At 41.9% G+C, this 16777-nt stretch overlaps 1 long non-coding RNA gene and 1 pseudogene across 2 annotated transcripts; one reads left to right on the top strand and one right to left on the bottom strand.

The window, feature by feature from the left end:
• Window positions 1–217: 217 nt before the first annotated feature.
• On the bottom strand, window positions 218–8072 carry LOC125627722 (homeobox protein Hox-B1-like; annotated as a pseudogene).
• Window positions 7482–15388, top strand: LOC142069640 (uncharacterized). 2 transcript variants are annotated; one of them, XR_012665575.1, is made up of 4 exons: window positions 7482–7570; window positions 8205–8369; window positions 11541–11735; window positions 13679–15388. It is a non-coding gene; the product is annotated as an uncharacterized LOC142069640 (long non-coding RNA). The 2 variants fall into 2 exon arrangements; XR_012665574.1 differs by having other exon boundaries at window positions 9282–11735.
• Window positions 15389–16777: the final 1389 nt, after the last annotated feature.

Raw genomic sequence — 16777 nt, 5'->3', positions numbered from 1 at the left:
GGAGCAAATTTGCTCAAGAACCATCCATTTTCAAGGCAGGGGAGAAAGTTAGATTCACAATGCAATATTGCAAGGACTTTGGGGCAGGAACTGTCTATTACAATATGTGTGTAATGCGCCCAGACACACTGTAATGTAGAGATTCCAACTCACTGGAGCTGAGGTGCCATCTTAACATACATGGTAAATAAAAGAAAGAACAATAAGGTAACACAAATAGAATCAAACCAAGACAATTTTTAATGTTATCCATTCACATATCCATTTCCCCTCCCTACCACAACACACATTCCACTTCATATTGAAAGAAAATAAATAAATCAATAAATAAATCCATATCGTCCTTCCGATAGTCCTGAGGGACAAGGTGGGTCAGGGAATATCTTTTACTGGGCCAACTTCTGTTGGTGAGACAGACAAGCTTTCGAGCTATACAGAGGTCCTGAAGAAGAGCTCTGTAGCTCAAAAGCGTGTCTCTCTCACCAACAGAAGTTGCTCCACAAAAAATTATTCCCTCACCCACCTTGTCTCTCAAATACCCTGCGACTGACATTGCTACAGCAACACTGCATACATTCTGATAGTCCCGGCAAATAAGAGGTAGACATTTTGCAATAGCTCCCTTCATTTTCACGTGCCTTTTAAATATTCTCCACTGTCAAAAGAAGTCTCATGTTCCATGCATTTAACTGGATTCACTATACATCTTTGGTTTAAAGGAATATGTGCCAGTTTTAGATTGGGGTCATAACTGAACCTTGCAATCCCTAAACATTTTAAATAAAACTTTTCTTTCTTTCTTATGTTGATTCTAGACATTTTGCAGTTTCACCGAAATGTCTGAATTTACCTTTCAGAGTAGCAGCCGTGTTAGTCTGTATTCGCAAAAAGAAAAGGAGGACTTCCACATGGAGTAATTTAAAATAACAAATTAGGAGAATTTTTAAACAGGCAAGGAGATAAAAGTTTAGTTACATAGCAATGAGAGGAAAAATAATTTAAAACACAGCAGCAACCCTAATTCAACATGAGTACTTTAGTGAACAACTCACAGCTCATTTCCAAAGTGTGATTAGAATTTTGCAACAAGGAAAGACAAAATAATAGCATTGGTGGCAAATTAGCATATTTGGTTCCTTAGCTATTGTTTCATGTGTGTTTTTTCTTTTTTTGCCAGCAAAATGGAGTGAACTGCAAATTTAAAGATCCGATTAAAAAGGCAACAGTTTCTAGGGATTGTCCTGCCTGAAATTCCACTGATGGGTGTATTATTTAGAGGTGTTAAAACCCCACCACCACCCCATTAATCCTTTCAGTGATGAGTGGCAAGGAAGACCGAGGGAAAGTTTGGTTAGCAGAACATTTGGTATAAATCCAGCGGCTGTTGAAGAAGAATGCTGTGTATATTTTTAAATCAAATGTACTTTTCAGCCACCTAAAGTCCTTTCATTGGGTTAGCCTCTTGTAATATATGATCCGAGTGAAAATAAACCAGTATTCTCCATGGACAAAAGGCATTTCTCAAATATATTTTGATAGTAAAACATCAATAATAATAATAATTATTAATAATAATAAAACACGGTGATGAAAATGAACCAATTATTTCTCCAAAGTGAGGCACTGTGTGCAAACTTTGTCTCAGCATAAGTGGCTCTAACATTACCTAGGGTTATTATAACACTTCTTATTGTTTGTTCTTGATAAAATGTTGGCCTCCATTTTATCCTTTATTAAAGTTTAAAAGGCAACTATTCCCATCTCTCCAGCCCATCACCACTGTCCTGTCAAAGTTCTGTGACAACACCCCTGATTTTTGCATTTGCTTTGTTGCTTTCACTCTTTGCTATAAATTAAATCCACTTTTAATATGAAGTGTGTTTCTTCCCAGCTGTTAGAAGATTTAAATGTTAATGAAGAACCTCGGAAATGTGAAAATAAATAATACACTTCTAAGCTTTTACTGACTGAGGAGGTTATTTATAGCATAATTACCATGTCTCTTATATTTCTAAGCCTGATTTTGAACTCACATTTCCTCTCCTATCCATTTGTGCTGAAGGTGCATTTAGCCTAGGAAAGCACATTTAAAAGATGGGGGAAACATCATATTTTCTTGATCAAATATCTGTGTAGGCCCACTGATTATACTGCATATAACTTGTTTCATATGGATTAGATCCAAAGTCCATTAAAGACCACTAGATTTTTTCCATTGATTTCAGTGGCTTGAGACCGGGCTTTTTCTGCCCCTTTAGTATCACATCAGAGGGAGGGTTAACTCACCCACTAGGGTATCATTTAGATGTGTGGGCACAAGAATAGAGATGGCATTCAAGAAACTGTGATAACCATCCTTGGCTAGAATGGCTGTCTGTGGCCAGAATGCTGAGTTCAGCAAAAATGTCCTGGTCTTAAAAATACTTCTGAAGAGCATTATTCTCCCTAGAAATTTCACCAAAATGGTATGTAACTGTATTACATATCTCTAAAATAATTACTCCCAGGAGATAATGGCTCTAGTTCCTTCTGAAAGGGCTCAGTGAAATAGGAACATTTGGAATTAGAGTTCAAATATGAAAATTATTCCCCAAATTGTTGTCAGAACTTTTTGTGGAAAACATGTAATTGAACCATTTGGTAAAAAACCACAAAAACAAATGGTGAAACTTTTCATGAAAAAAAGTTCATTGAAAGTTCCCACAAAACAATTTTGTCAAGAATTTTTGTGGGGGAAAAATTGCATCAAAACTCATTGTGAATAAGGCTCATGTCAAAACTTTTTGGGGAAAATAATGTGTCAAAATAAAATTTGTCAACACTTCTAGTAGAAAAAGTTCATCAAAACCTTCCATGAAGAATGATCCTTTTTGTGAAAAAAATTAATCTAATCTTTTTTGTGACTAAAGATGTTGTAGAAGCTTTTTGTGGAAAAAGTCGAAATGTATTGTGAATAAAAATGTAACTGAAACTTTTAGTGGAAAAAACGTCCAGTTTACTCACAGAGAATCAAGAGTGTGTGAAAACTTTTTGTTGTCTGCATTTTTTTGTAAAAAGTTCATGGTTTTGAAAAAAAATATTTGGCCCTTTCTATTCACCTCTGCTCTACGAATTTGGAAGGGAAAGTGACCCCCTTTTTTTTTTTTTTAGCATGGCATCCATTAATCTAGCATCTGCATCTATTGGAAGGACACCGATTTAACAGCACAATGCTGGTCCTGTGCTATCGGTGGTGGTCATGGTGGTGAGTGTGGAAGTCTCTGCACATGGTTTTGGTGGGTGTTTTCATCCCCAAGTCCATTGCAAAGCAATGCACCCTTCTCTCTCCCCCAGCAAGATGAATGCAGGGGGCTGAGTGGATCTGATGGGAAAGTCTCTTTTCTGTTTCTCTGCCCAAGATCAGAACAGAAGTTCTAACAAGAGCCTCAGTCAGATGGGAGGCGTGGGAGCCTCGTTACTTCTGCTAGGAGAGGTAGCTGGGGAGGTGATGTCTGATTTGTCAGAGGAGGACTCCGGTCCATTGCAGCCAGCTGACCCCTCAGGGAAACCCTCCCTCTCCCTTTTCTTCTGCTTCATCCTGCGGTTCTGGAACCAGATCTTCACCTGGGTTTCGTTGAGCTGCAAGGCACAGGCGATCTCAACCCGCCTGGCCCGGGTCAGGTACTTGTTGAAGTAGAATTCTTTCTCCAGTTCGGTCAGCTGCTTGGTGCTGAAGTTTGTCCTGGGAGAGACTGCGTTTTTCTCCCCAGCAAAGCCACAGTCTCCTGATTTCACTGGAGACAAAGGGAAGGGGGGTGGGGAGGAGATGGTTATTAAAACCCATGAGGTTAGTAACTAGGAGGCTCCCTTTCCAGCTAGCTAACTTTCTTTCTTCTTTCTTAACCCCCACCCATACAAAAACACCTTTTTCGTGAGTAATATCCCCCCAACACCCACACACATACTTTCCATTATCTTTCTTTATTATATGCATAGATCCCTATTGCAAAATATACTCCTACGGCAATAGGTATTTATTCTGCAAAATAATCATATACACGTTCCTCTTTTCCACGATATATATTGCAATAGGAGTGTATTTAGCAAGAGGTATATATGTACCTGCCTCTTGCAATATATATATTGAAAAATAGTGATATGTAGGTATATAGGATTATTTTGCAGAATGAATATGTATTGTAATATGCGTATATTTTGGAATCTATATTAATTATGTAGATGTGTCTTTATATAGATGTGTGTTATAAAATATGTGCGTGCGTACTTGTGTATCTATGTGTGTATACATCAATTCATTATGTATATAGTCATTATATAAAACACAAGTAACAGGTTAGACTCGCGCGGGCTTCAGTCCTTTGCGCTCTGTGGTTCATAGAAAGTCCCCGGGCGGCCCTGGGATTTTTGAAGGAGCAGTGAAAAAAAGGTCAGTGATGTCAGACCCCATCTTGGGGTACAATGCCCTGTTTTGGGGCTCTGGGCTTTTCTGCCTTAAAACACACACACGGGGTTATCCTGTTTCGATAACCAGGCTGACCCAATGGTCTTGGCGGCGGAACACGTGCAGGATGCGGGAGCCCAAAGGTTAAGTGGAAAGGAAAGGTGGTTATAATGGGAAACTTGCCAGAGATGGGTAGAAAGGGCCCGGGTCGGTCGGTCTTTCTTTTCTTTTCTTCTCTCCCCCCCCCCAGCCCCCCGAAAACATTCAGATTGAGGGAAACACGTGGGGGTGGGGGGAGCGAATAACCCTTAACAGCTCTTTTCGCTTTGGAATGACTCTAATGCCAATCACGAAGGTTTCACAGGCAGTCAGGGCAGAGAGAGGTGGGGAAGCCGGGGGGAAACTGCAGCAGATTCACTATCTGCCTCGGGTCCCTACACACCAGAGTCGCCTCCCCTACAAGCCATTAGCTTCTCTGATGCCGAACTCAGGCCCCAGGTAGTTTCACTTTCAACTCTTCCCTTGGAGTGGCCAACTGCCTTGTTAGAGCCCCTATGGGTCCCCCGCTCCCTGAGGGGACAGTCTCGTGATCGCATCTCCATTTACAGCTTTCTTTCTTTCTTTTCTTTCCAAATACTGCTATTAAAGCGATGCACTAAATGAAGGGGGATAATCTGCATCTGTTTTTGCAGAGTTGAGTCTGACGTCTAAGGTTTTGCGTTTACATATCAGCGTGATCTTAACTTTCAAATCAAAGAACAAATCTCTCTTTCTCTATCTCTCTCAGTCTCTATCTTCTTCCCTTCCTGTGTGTCTCCTTCTGTCTTTCCAATTTTCACCTTCGCTCTAACACACGTCTTATTATACTAGCATAAAGAATATCCCTCTGCCTTAGTATCGAGCTCAAAAATGAGCATACATTTAAAACAAATCTTCTCCATGCCTGTGAAACCCACTAAAAACATCTGAAACCATTTGACTCTTATTTGCTTTTTTTCCTTCGTTTTGCAAATGATCAAATTCATCCTTGTTCTTTAATTGATTTATATATGGCCAGAATCAGCAAAATAAAAAGCAGAACTTTCCCAATCTTGTTATATTTTTGCTCTCAGTGAATGACAGTTAACCGACTCCTCTCCTTCCCCTCTTGAAGGTGAAACAATGAGATAAGGCACGAAACAAAGAGAAAGCTTTTAGCCTTACTTATTATATATATATAACCCCACGCGGTTGCTTTCTTGGTTATTTGAATAGCTTTTCCCCTTTGGTCGAGAGAGTTAGGAGAAGTCGGAGTCGTTTATAAACCCAGATCATCAGAAGAGAAAACTAAACAAACACTGCCCACACCCGAAAAGTTACAGGAGAGAAGCAAACATCAATTGGCAAACTGTTTGCAAAACGTAAAATCTGTTCCCCTTCAATCAAACTCCAAGAAACTGGAAAATCATACTGTCTATTGCCGTCAAAAGACCTTTAAACTCGAACGGCAGAGGAAATCCCTTGGAGGCAGTGAACTCGGTTTGATTATTTTTTAAAAAAACATTAAAATCTCAGGCTGTTCCACTGGATTGCCTTTGAAAATATCAATTGCTTTCTAAACCCCAAACGATCTCCTTTTTCAACGTTAAAACCGGGATGAAATGTGCATTTCCCACCCCTCCCACTTGAGAAAATACATCATTTCACATCCAGTTAGTTAGATACTTTGTAACAACATTTAACTTTAAAAAAAAATACATTACCCAGAAATTTGCAAAAGCTTGGAAGAAACTTTACAGGAAAACGCTTGAAGCAAACGCGAATCTGTTTGCACAGATGGTTCTACTATGGTAATTTTAAAGAAAGTTGTGATTTTTTTTTAAAAAAAAGATCCTTCAATTTATACAATATTTAGCAAAATGTCAGAGATAAATCTCTTGGAAGATATTTATGATGCAAGGAGCCACATATAATTGGAAGTAAACAAGAAACTTCTAATGATCTATGAAGAGACAGATTTTTGTCGATGAGTTCAGAAAATGGTTTCATTACGAGGCTTAATATTTGGAGAAAGTTTTTCCGCCTCTCAGTTTGAAAAAGGTAATACATGGACTTTCCTCTGGGGAGTAATTTAAATGAATATAACTGCTACCCTTTGAATTTTGCAATGCACTGAGCGTTGTCAAGATCAGAATTTTTTGGTAGAATAATTTTGAAGCTAAATTCCCAGCGCACAGAACTAAAAGTCAGACTTGCTAATTACCAACCTGCTAAAATTATACAAAAGTATGACGTTGTTTCATCTCTTTTATTTTGGACTAAATTACTTTTACGGGTGGTGTTGTCGCGCCTAAATTAAAATGAGACAAAAGTCAGATTCCTGTAAAATGCATTTTAAAATATTGAAAAAAGACGTTTAATTTTTCAAGGAAACAATAACCCCATTCAAAACCACACCCTCCCAATCCCCAGGTTCAACATTAATTTCAAACTATACATGTGTACCTATATATATTACAGATCAAATAAATATTTGATATATGTTTAAGATTCTATCAGTCAGATCAAACACTTATTTGGGGACCATTCTGGCCAATTGTAGACAAACATGTCCGTTTCCTCTTAACTCGTGTTTTCTAAAAAATAAAAGTTTGTTTCCCCTTGAATGATTTTTTTTTTTAAAAAAAGAAAGCAATAATTTTAGACACAAGACAACTTTAATTGAAAAAAAAAAGTTCTGAAAGTCACACTCAGCTCGGGAGAAGGAGTGTAGTTTGGAGGTAATCGTAACAAACATCATGGCAGAGAGAAAATTTAAGGCAAATAGACCTGCTTAGAGACAGGCATGCGCCAATGTGGGGGGGACGGGACACCTGAATATCTTCCACTTTTATCACCTAGTGACGTTACTTGGCCTCTCCAAGTGACCTGCCACCCACAGTTAAATACACTGGCCTCTGTCTCAGACTCACCTGTTCTGGGAAGGTTCCTTTTGACTCTCATCCACTCAAAAGTTTTCGTGTCACCGTAAACATCCTGAGAGAGGTCCCCTCTATCTTCTGGCACCACCAGAGAGTTACAGCTGGGGGGGTCCTGGCTACAGGCGTGGTACCGATCCGCTCCCCGACCCCCGGAGCGGGGTCCAATAAGGCAAGCTGGGTAGGCGGCGGCGGCGGAGGGGGGCAGGCTCCCCCCAGGAAAGCCGGGGTCATGAGAACTGGGTGGGAAGGGGCTGCAGCAGGATGAGTTATAACCTGGGGAGGCGAAAGCGGCGCCGGGAGGTTGGCTGGGGTTGTAAAGGGGCCTGGGCCCAGCCGCGGGATGACGAGAGGGAGCGGGGAAAGGATGGGGCTGGCCGGGCGGGGAGGGGAGATGCGGCGGGGGGGGGGCCTGCAGTTGGGAGCTCCCTTCCCAGCACGCAGCGATCGTCCCCAGCACAGCGGATGTTGCACGGCCTCCGCGGCAAATGCTGGAGTCTCTGCTCCCCGGGCCAGGTCCCTGCATAGCCCGACCTGCTCTCTCCCCCCCAGCCCAGCTCTGGCTGAGGGTTCATCCTCCTCTCATTGTGCTGGCCCCCACCCGCGCTAGCCCCCTTGTCCCGCGCCCTGGCCCGGCTTGCACCATGTCAAATGGGGCACTTCCCCGGCCCGGAGCGCGAGGAAAAGCCAGCTGAAATTCGATACAGTGGCAGGAGGGATCACGTGGCCGGCTCTTGGCCAATGGCCAAGGTTCACTGGGAGAGGGACTGTTTGATGAGTTAATGGCAGCGATTTGTAACTTTCAGTCTCTCTCTGGGCAAACACACAAGAGGGATGATAGGAAACAGTTTCTGCACCAGATCTCTCTCTGGGCTGCGAGAAATGGACATGACTTCATCCCTCCCCCCAACCCAGCCCAGCCCCAGCCCACCCCACCAGACCCTCCTGGAATCTCTGCTGGGATGCTCAAGGTAAGTCCATTTTTATTCTCACACTCCCAAGTTCGCTTGCATGCATCTTTTTGCTGTGGGGGTTGTTTTTTTTTAAATAGAGCATCCCTCCCTCCCCTTCTTCTGTATCCAACCATAATACACCGTTTCATCTTCATTTAGCCGATGAAGTTTGAAATTACTTTTGCAATGAAAATGGATGAACATACTTGTGTGTGTGTGTGTGTGTGTGTGAGAGAGAGAGAGAGAGAGAGAGTTTAGTAATGAAACGCAACAAACTTTCTGTATAGATCAAGTGGATACTCGTTAATAGAAATCCCAAAGTGGCTTTATTGATAACCTATAAGGCAACTTTTCAGACTAAAATATCCCATTATAATAGAGGAAAAATGTTCTTTCTTTCTTTCTTTCTTTCTTTCTTTCTTTCTTTCTTTCTTTCTTTCTTTCTTTCTTTCTTTCTTTCTTTCTTTCTTTCTTTCTTTCTTTCTAAGCCACGGTCAACTGCCTTGGTTAATTCCGCTCCCCCTCCCCCACCTTTCACCCTTTCCAGCAATAATATTTAATTTCAGATGTCTGGGTTTTCTTTCTGCTCTCCCAAGCTAAATCTCCTTTGGAAGAATCAGTGGGTAAGAAAATGTATTATTAATTATACTCTAGTTTAATCAGCCAGACCTTATAGGAAGGTGGATTTTGTAGAATAGTTTTAATTTAATTGTATTTTGATCTATTGGCTTGTTTTAATTGAAATAAGAAGATGCTAGGAATATGGAGAATAGTTACACTTCTTGATTGTTAGGAGTCTTATAAAGATGGTTATCTATCTATATATCAATATAATGACTCTGAAACTGGAGGCTTTGGAGAAATCATTAAATCCAATTTTTATGGGATAGTTTTAAAGCCTTTTTAATATGATCCTGTTGTCTTTTTAAGCTAGCAACGTTTAGAGACAGTCACCCAGATGTACTTTTTGAGTTTTGACTGAAAAAAACAAGAGCTCAGATGAAGATGAAGAAAAAAAGGAAAGAGCTCAACTCCTCATGACTCAAAGTGATGTTTTCTTCTCCAGTTGATATTCCAGGCACGTAACACTGAGCCCAATGTTCCTGCTTCCAAGAAATATTAATCTAAATTACTATTAATAAGGGACAGCTACAAGTTAATTGGCATTAAAATAATTCATTTCAATTTGTTAATATTAAATGAACAGATAAGACTTTTGCTTAAAATGTACTCATGTTCTGCCTTTTTTATTAGTTATGGAGAAGAAAATTCTCTGAAGAAACCATTCTCTAAAAAAGAGTTTTGGGGTTTTATTTATTTATTTATTTATTTACCAAATGTAGGGTGCAAAATGAAATGCACTTTTTCCCCCAATGGAAAAATATGTGTGTAATGATTTATTACGAAACCATCTATTGGAAAGAACCACACAAGACATCAGTGAATTGGTGAAACACCTGAATGACTAGAAACTTGAGTAGAATTTAAGTGAGCCAATTTATTTCCAACTATTAATTATGGAATGCAATCCTTCCATTCATTCTTCTTCCCCAATTTCCAAGGGCCGTTGCCCCACCTTTAAAGCCACCCCCTTTCCTTACACAAGATCTGGGACATTTGCACAAAACTGAGTTTCCCCCACTTTTAGACATTTTTTGACCACTTGAAGGTCTAATAAAATATTTAAACCTCATATCCAGCCATTGATTTTATGTAAAAATGTTCTGCTGGTGGAATTCATTAGGCTGACATTATCCCCACTCTTCAGCTGGGCAAAAGGGCTGTCCCATTCCCCATCTGCTTACTTCCTGCAGAGCCAAACAGAGAAAAAAGCATCTTGATTAATATTTACAAGGTCCTGTCTCTGTAATTCATTCAGCAGCACTCTCCCCTTGTTTGTCAACTGAAATCTGGATGCAGATGGCACCTAGGAAAGCTTGCACTAGAAAGAGAAGGGGGGGGAGGGAAGAGGCTTTGTATATGTGAATAAAACAAGAGTCTATATGGGCTTCTGTCTGAAGCACTCCAGGACTGTATTAATTGAATCAGAGAAGTTACTCATTCTGGTCTGCTCCATGCCAATGCACCTGCTCTATTTCATGTGTGGTCTCCATGTTTTTTTTGGACACAGCCAATCCAAACAGGTAGCAGCATTCATTTCTTCAAGGAGAGGGCCAAGCCACATCTGCCATCGACCTGTGCAGTGGCTCATCATGATCAAATTTGAGGGCCCCTGTGAGTTTAGCAAGCTCAGTGAAACCTGAATTCCACCCTCCACCCTTCGTGTGTGTGTGTGTGTGTGTAGGAAAAGTGGAATAGCAAGTTTCCAGTGTCCACAATTAACACAAACTCTTAGGAGAATTCCAAATATTTAAATTGCTAATAATCCCAAGAGCAGCCACATTCAAGACTTGTGTTTGTCTCTAAATAAAGACACGGGATGGCAGGGGGTGATGGGGGGTGGGGAATGTATTGTGAAAGAAAGAAATATCTTTATCAAATACTTTCAGTGGGACCTTCCTTTGCAACCTTAAGCCCTGGCCAATTACATATTAAAGATGGCAGATGTTAAGAAGCTGGGTGTGTTTTCTATTGTCCTTGGCTTCCACAGAAACAAGGGCAGTTTTGCAATGAAATATAAACTTGCAGCCAAATTAGTAGAAGCTTAAAATCTCCATCTCTCCTGAAACTGTAGGGGAATAGAGCCTTTCCCCTGTGAACACAGAGCGCATGTATCAATGTTTGTATAAGGCCCCACCATACTTTTTAATATTAAGCTTAATATTTTATATGGGGTTGGGTGGTGATTGAGGGGGAAGGGAAGAAATCACAATGGATTAACATAGACAATTGATGTTTTGCAATATAAGATAACATTTACAAGGCAAAACAGTTACTTGTCAGGTCCCTGCGGGGGCGGGGAGGGGCGCATGATGGGTGACGTGTGGGATTCTGCTTTGTTTTTGAAGTAAAAATGTGTGATGGATGTTTTTTTCCCTCCATTCCTGATTCTAATGGGCTTTCCTGTTTTTATTAATAAGTCATTTTAAAAATCAGGTACTATTATTATATTTTGGAGCATGGTGGCACTTACAGACCCCATCGTGCTAGGTACTGTACAAGCAGCTGACAAAAAAGATGGCTCCTCCCCCCAAAGAGTTTGAAATCTAAGGGCATGTCTACGTTTAGCTCTGGAGTGATCGATGCAGCGGGGGTCAATTTCTCACGTCTAGTGAAGTCACGATAAATCGACCGCCGAGCGCTCTCCCATCAACTTCGGTACTCCACTGGAGAAGCATAGGCGGAGTCGACGGGGGAGTCGAAGCGTAGGCGGAGTCGACGGGGGAGTGTCAGCAGTCGACCTACTGCAGTGAAGACACTGCAGTAAGTAGCTCTAAGCACGTCTACTTTAGCTACATTATTTTCGTAGCTGAATTTGCGTAACTTAGACCGACTTAGCTTGCCACCCCCACACAGTGTAGACCAGGCCTGTGGTCCCAAGCCTACAAATATGTGCTTAACTTTACTACTGTGGCTGGTTCTTTCAATGGGGACTACCTATGGCAGTGAAGTTCAGCATGAGGGTAAGGCTTAATCTACACTACAGAGCTTATGCCAGCATAGCCCTCCATGTACACTGACAGAAAAAGGTTTTTCTTCCCACACTGCCTTCCTGAATGACATTAGCTGTGTCAACAGAAGCCCTATACTGATGGTTTCTTGGCATATCTGTCACCGGGGGGGCGGGGAGGGTCTGTTTTTTTCACACCTCTGACCAATATAAATGACACCAGCATAAGTTTGAAGTGCCGACCAAACCCTGGTCAACACTTAAAATTTAGATTGTCCTAGCTACGTCGCTCAGGAGTGTAAAAAATATTCACACCCCTGAGCGCTGTTGGTAAACTGACCTAACCACTGACATAAATGCTGCTAGGTCAATGGAAGAACTCGTCCATCGATCTAGCTACCACCACTGGCGGATTCCCTGCATTGATGGAAAAACCTATTCCATCACAGTGGGAAGCATCTACACTATGGCACTACAATGCCACAGCTGCAGCAGTACACGTAGTGTAGACATAAGGGTTTTCAGATATAAGGTTAAAAGTTTGGCTGCTTGTAGAGTTAAAGAGACAACGTCCCCTCCTAATGTGGACAGAATTTGGGAGGCAAAATAAGCTACCATGGTATAAGACATCTTTATATTGAGATAACTGCATCTACACAAGGGCTTATGTCTGTATAACTATATCCGTAAAAAAATCACACCCCTCTTCCATGCTGTTATACTGGTACAACTTCTGTAGCATAGACCAGGCCTTTCACAAGTATTTAACTTACTACCGTGAGCAGTTTTACTGGGGGTTACTCATGGCAGTGAAGGCTGGATCTACACTACAGACTTCTGCTGACATAGCTCTGTCAGTCAGGGGCGTGAAGAGGAGTGACCCCAGAGCGATAACGGTGCCAGCAGAAACCCCTAGTGAAGCTGTGTCTTTTCTGGTAGAGCTTGTTACACGCATGGCGGGTGGTTTTACTGTAGTGATACAAAACACGGCTCCCCGCTAGGAGCACTTTGCCTGTATAGTATGCTGGTATTCCTATCCTAGTAAAGGGCTGCTGGTGTAGACATGGCCGAAGTGTTTGCAGGATTGGGGCCTAGCAGCTTGGGGAAATTGACCGGAATAGGATACTGTGGAATAAACTATTCCAGGATACCTCTTCCTGTGGACTCTCTATTTCAGAATAAAAGTCACTTGTATTCTGGAATAATTATTTTGCTTCCAAAGTGGAATAATTTTTTCTGGAATAAAATTGCTTTCATTCCAGAAGAGAGTGTCCACACGGGCAGCTATTCCAGAACAGCTGTTCTGGGGCAGTTTCCTTATGTAGACAAGCCCAGGTAAAATGGGGAATAACATGTGGATACATCAGACTGAGGGGGATCCCAAGGTATTAATGAGATGCTGTGATCAGCACAATAGATAGTGGTTGCAGCACACCAGCTACCTAGCCGTATTGTGAGGTTTTTGTATGCATCACTGCAGAGGTGAGTTTTATAGAGGGACTCAAAAGAGGATATTGTGATGGTGTTGCCGATTTTTACAGGAGCATAGGTGAGGCATGGGAGAAAGAGTGATTATGCATGGAATAGTAGAAGGAGCCATTGAGTCTCACACTAAGAACTTTAAAAGCCACAATCCAAAAGTTTAAAGAGAGCATTGCATGGTGTGATTCATAACACTACACATACACATGCGCACACACATACATATTTTGTGCCTCAAACATCATTTTTTATGTCATCTTCAATTTTCATTAAGGTGCTTCCACAACTCCAAGTATATAGCACAATCCGATTTGAGAGCTGCCGGAAAGAAGAATGAGGAACATGAAGAAGTCTTCAGTCCCCCAGTGGATTGGAAGAAGGAAGATGTGCAATGTCCAACATGATGTTCTGATTGTCTAGTGGGTGCATGGAGGTGTCCGAAGAGGCTGGTGGAAAATGCAATGAGGAACTGACAAGGTTCTCTTCATTTTTTCCCCCTCACTGGGTAAATGAGTCTGCACTGAAAAAATCGGTCTTTCTGGAGACTTTTAGTATCACTCAGGATTTCTGTCATTTCCTCTAAATGCAATTTTTGCGGTAAATTGAGCTTCTCACTTCAATATAAGAGGCAGCATAGATTGGAAAGGATAGACATGTCTTACAGTTAGCACAGGGAGACAAAAATTGTGGGAGTCTCTCTCTTTTTGGCTAAACACACAAAATATAGGTTATTTATAGCCCCCCCCCCAGTATGTATATCACACATGTGAGATAGAGACATGAGTAGGGGGATGAATGGATGGTTAAAGATTCTAAGGTTCGACAGCAATGGATGCCAATCTGAGAAGCTGGGTAGATAGAGGGATAGGCCCTGATCTGACATTGCCCTGCACCTTGTCTCACCACTTACACCAGTGCAAAGTGTTTGTAAAACTGACTTCCATTTACACTAGGCTCATGAGGTGCTCAGACACTGTGGGGATGAGCACAGTATGATGAGTCATAAGTTCATAGATTCCAAGGCCAGAAGGGACCATTGTGATCACCTAGTCTGATTTCCTGTATGGCACTTTTTTTTTTGAGTTTCCCCCCAATAATTCCTGGAGCAGATCTTTCAGGAAAACATCCATTCTTGATTTTGATCCAGTGGTTAATTACTCTCATTGTTTAAAAAGCATGCCTTATTTCTGGTTGGAATTTGTCTAGCTTCAAGTTCCAGCCACGGGATGGTGTTATACCTTCCTCTGTTAGATCGACAAACCCATTATTAAATATTTGTTCCTCATGTAGCTACCTATGGACTGTAATCAAGTCATGTCTTACCCTTTTGTTAAACTAAATGGATTGAGCTCCTTGAGTCTCTCACTGTGAGGCATGTTGTCTAATCCTTTAATCATTCTCGTGGCTCTTCTCTCAACCCTCTCCAATTTATCAACATCTTTCTTGAATTGTGTACACCAGAACTGGACAAGATTACAGTAGCGGTCGTGCCAGTTCCAAAAACAGAGGTAAAATAACTTTCCTGCTCCTACTTGATTCCCCTGTTTATGCTCTACAAGCTGCATTAGCACTTTTGGCCACAGCATCACACTAGAGCTCATGTTCAGCTGATTATCTGGCATGGCCCTCAAATCTTTTTCAGAGCCATTGCTTCCCAGAATAGAGTCCCCCATCATATGAATGTGACTTACATTCTTTGTTCCCAGATGTAGTCATTTACATTTAGCCATATTAAAACACATATTGTGTGCTTGTGCCCAGCTTACCAAGCGATCCAGATGGCTCTGTCTCAGTGGCCTGTCCTCTTCTTTATTTACCACTCCCCCAATTTTTGTGTCATCTGCAAACTTTTCCAGGGATAATTTTGTATTTTATTCCAGGTCATTAATAAAAATGTTAAATAGCCTAGGAACAAGATCACCGGATGACTGTGAGCCACCAATGGGATGCAGCTGTGTTAAAAATAAAATAAATAAAAGGCAAATGTGATCCTGGGGTGTGACTGGTGAGGTATTTCCAGTAGAGCTAGGGAAGTATTAATGCCCTTCTACAAGGCCTCATCTAGCAAGACCTCATCTGGAATACTGTGTGCAATTCTGGTCAACCACGTTCAAGAAAGATGACTTCAGCCTGGGACAGGTGCAATGAAAGGCTGCTAGGGCGATCAGGGGAACGGAGAGCTGATCTTACAAGAGGAGACTAAAAGAGCTGTGCTTTGTTAGCCCAGCAAAAAATAAAAATAAAAAGGACTGTGAGGGGATGTCACTGCTGCCTATAAATACATCAGAGGGGTAAACACCAGGAATCAAGAAGAGGTCTTGAAGCTAAAGGACAGCACTGGCACCAGAACAAATGGGAATAAATTGGCCAGGGGTAAATTTAGGCTAGAAATGAGAAGGTTTCTAACCATAGAATCATAGAATATCATAGAATATCAGGGTTGGAAGGGACCCCTGAAGGTCATCTAGTCCAACCCCCTGCTCGAAGCAGGACCAATTCCCAGTTAAATCATCCCAGCCAGGGCTTTGTCAAGCCTGACCTTAAAAACCTCTAAGGAAGGAGATTCTACCACCTCCCTAGGTAACGCATTCCAGTGTTTCACCACCCTCTTAGTGAAAAAGTTTTTCCTAATATCCAATCTAAACCTCCCCCACTGCAACTTGAGACCATTACTCCTCGTTCTGTCATCTGCTACCATTGAGAACAGTCTAGAGCCATCCTCTTTGGAACCCCCTTTCAGGTCGTTGAAAGCAGCTATCAAATCCCCCCTCATTCTTCTCTTCTGCAGGCTAAACAATCCCAGCTCCCTCAGCCTCTCCTCATAAGTCATGTGTTCTAGACCCCTAATCATTTTTGTTGCCCTTCGCTGGACTCTCTCCAATTTATCCACATCCTTCTTGTAGTGTGGGGCCCAAAACTGGACACAGTACTCCAGATGAGGCCTCACCAATGTCGAATAGAGGGGAACGATCACGTCCCTCGATCTGCTCGCTATGCCCCTACTTATACAATCAGAGGAGGGAGATGCTAGAACAGCCTCCCCATCAGAGTAGTGGGGGGCAAACCACCTAACGAGTTCTAAGATGGAGCTTGATAAGTTCATGAGTGGAGTCCTAAGCCGGGGTTGCCTGTGGAAACGGGGACTGGGCTCAACAACCCAGGAAGTCCCTTCCAGTCCTATGTTCCTATAGACTAATAACCTTTATAGAACAGAGCAGAACTTTGCACCACTTTGGCCACGGGCAGGGGCCTGCCAGTGAGTGTGTACGTCATTTACAAGTGCACTGCCAGAACGGCGTAAAGTGCCTGCAGTGTCAATGACAACCAGGCTGCGCTAATTGGGTGCCTGTTACCCCTACCCTGTGCTCCGTTG

This window comes from Caretta caretta, chromosome 20, assembly GCF_965140235.1.
Source record: "Caretta caretta isolate rCarCar2 chromosome 20, rCarCar1.hap1, whole genome shotgun sequence".
In the NCBI taxonomy this organism is placed as follows: Eukaryota; Metazoa; Chordata; order Testudines; family Cheloniidae; genus Caretta; species Caretta caretta.
This window is presented reverse-complemented; position numbering and strand designations above follow the sequence as displayed.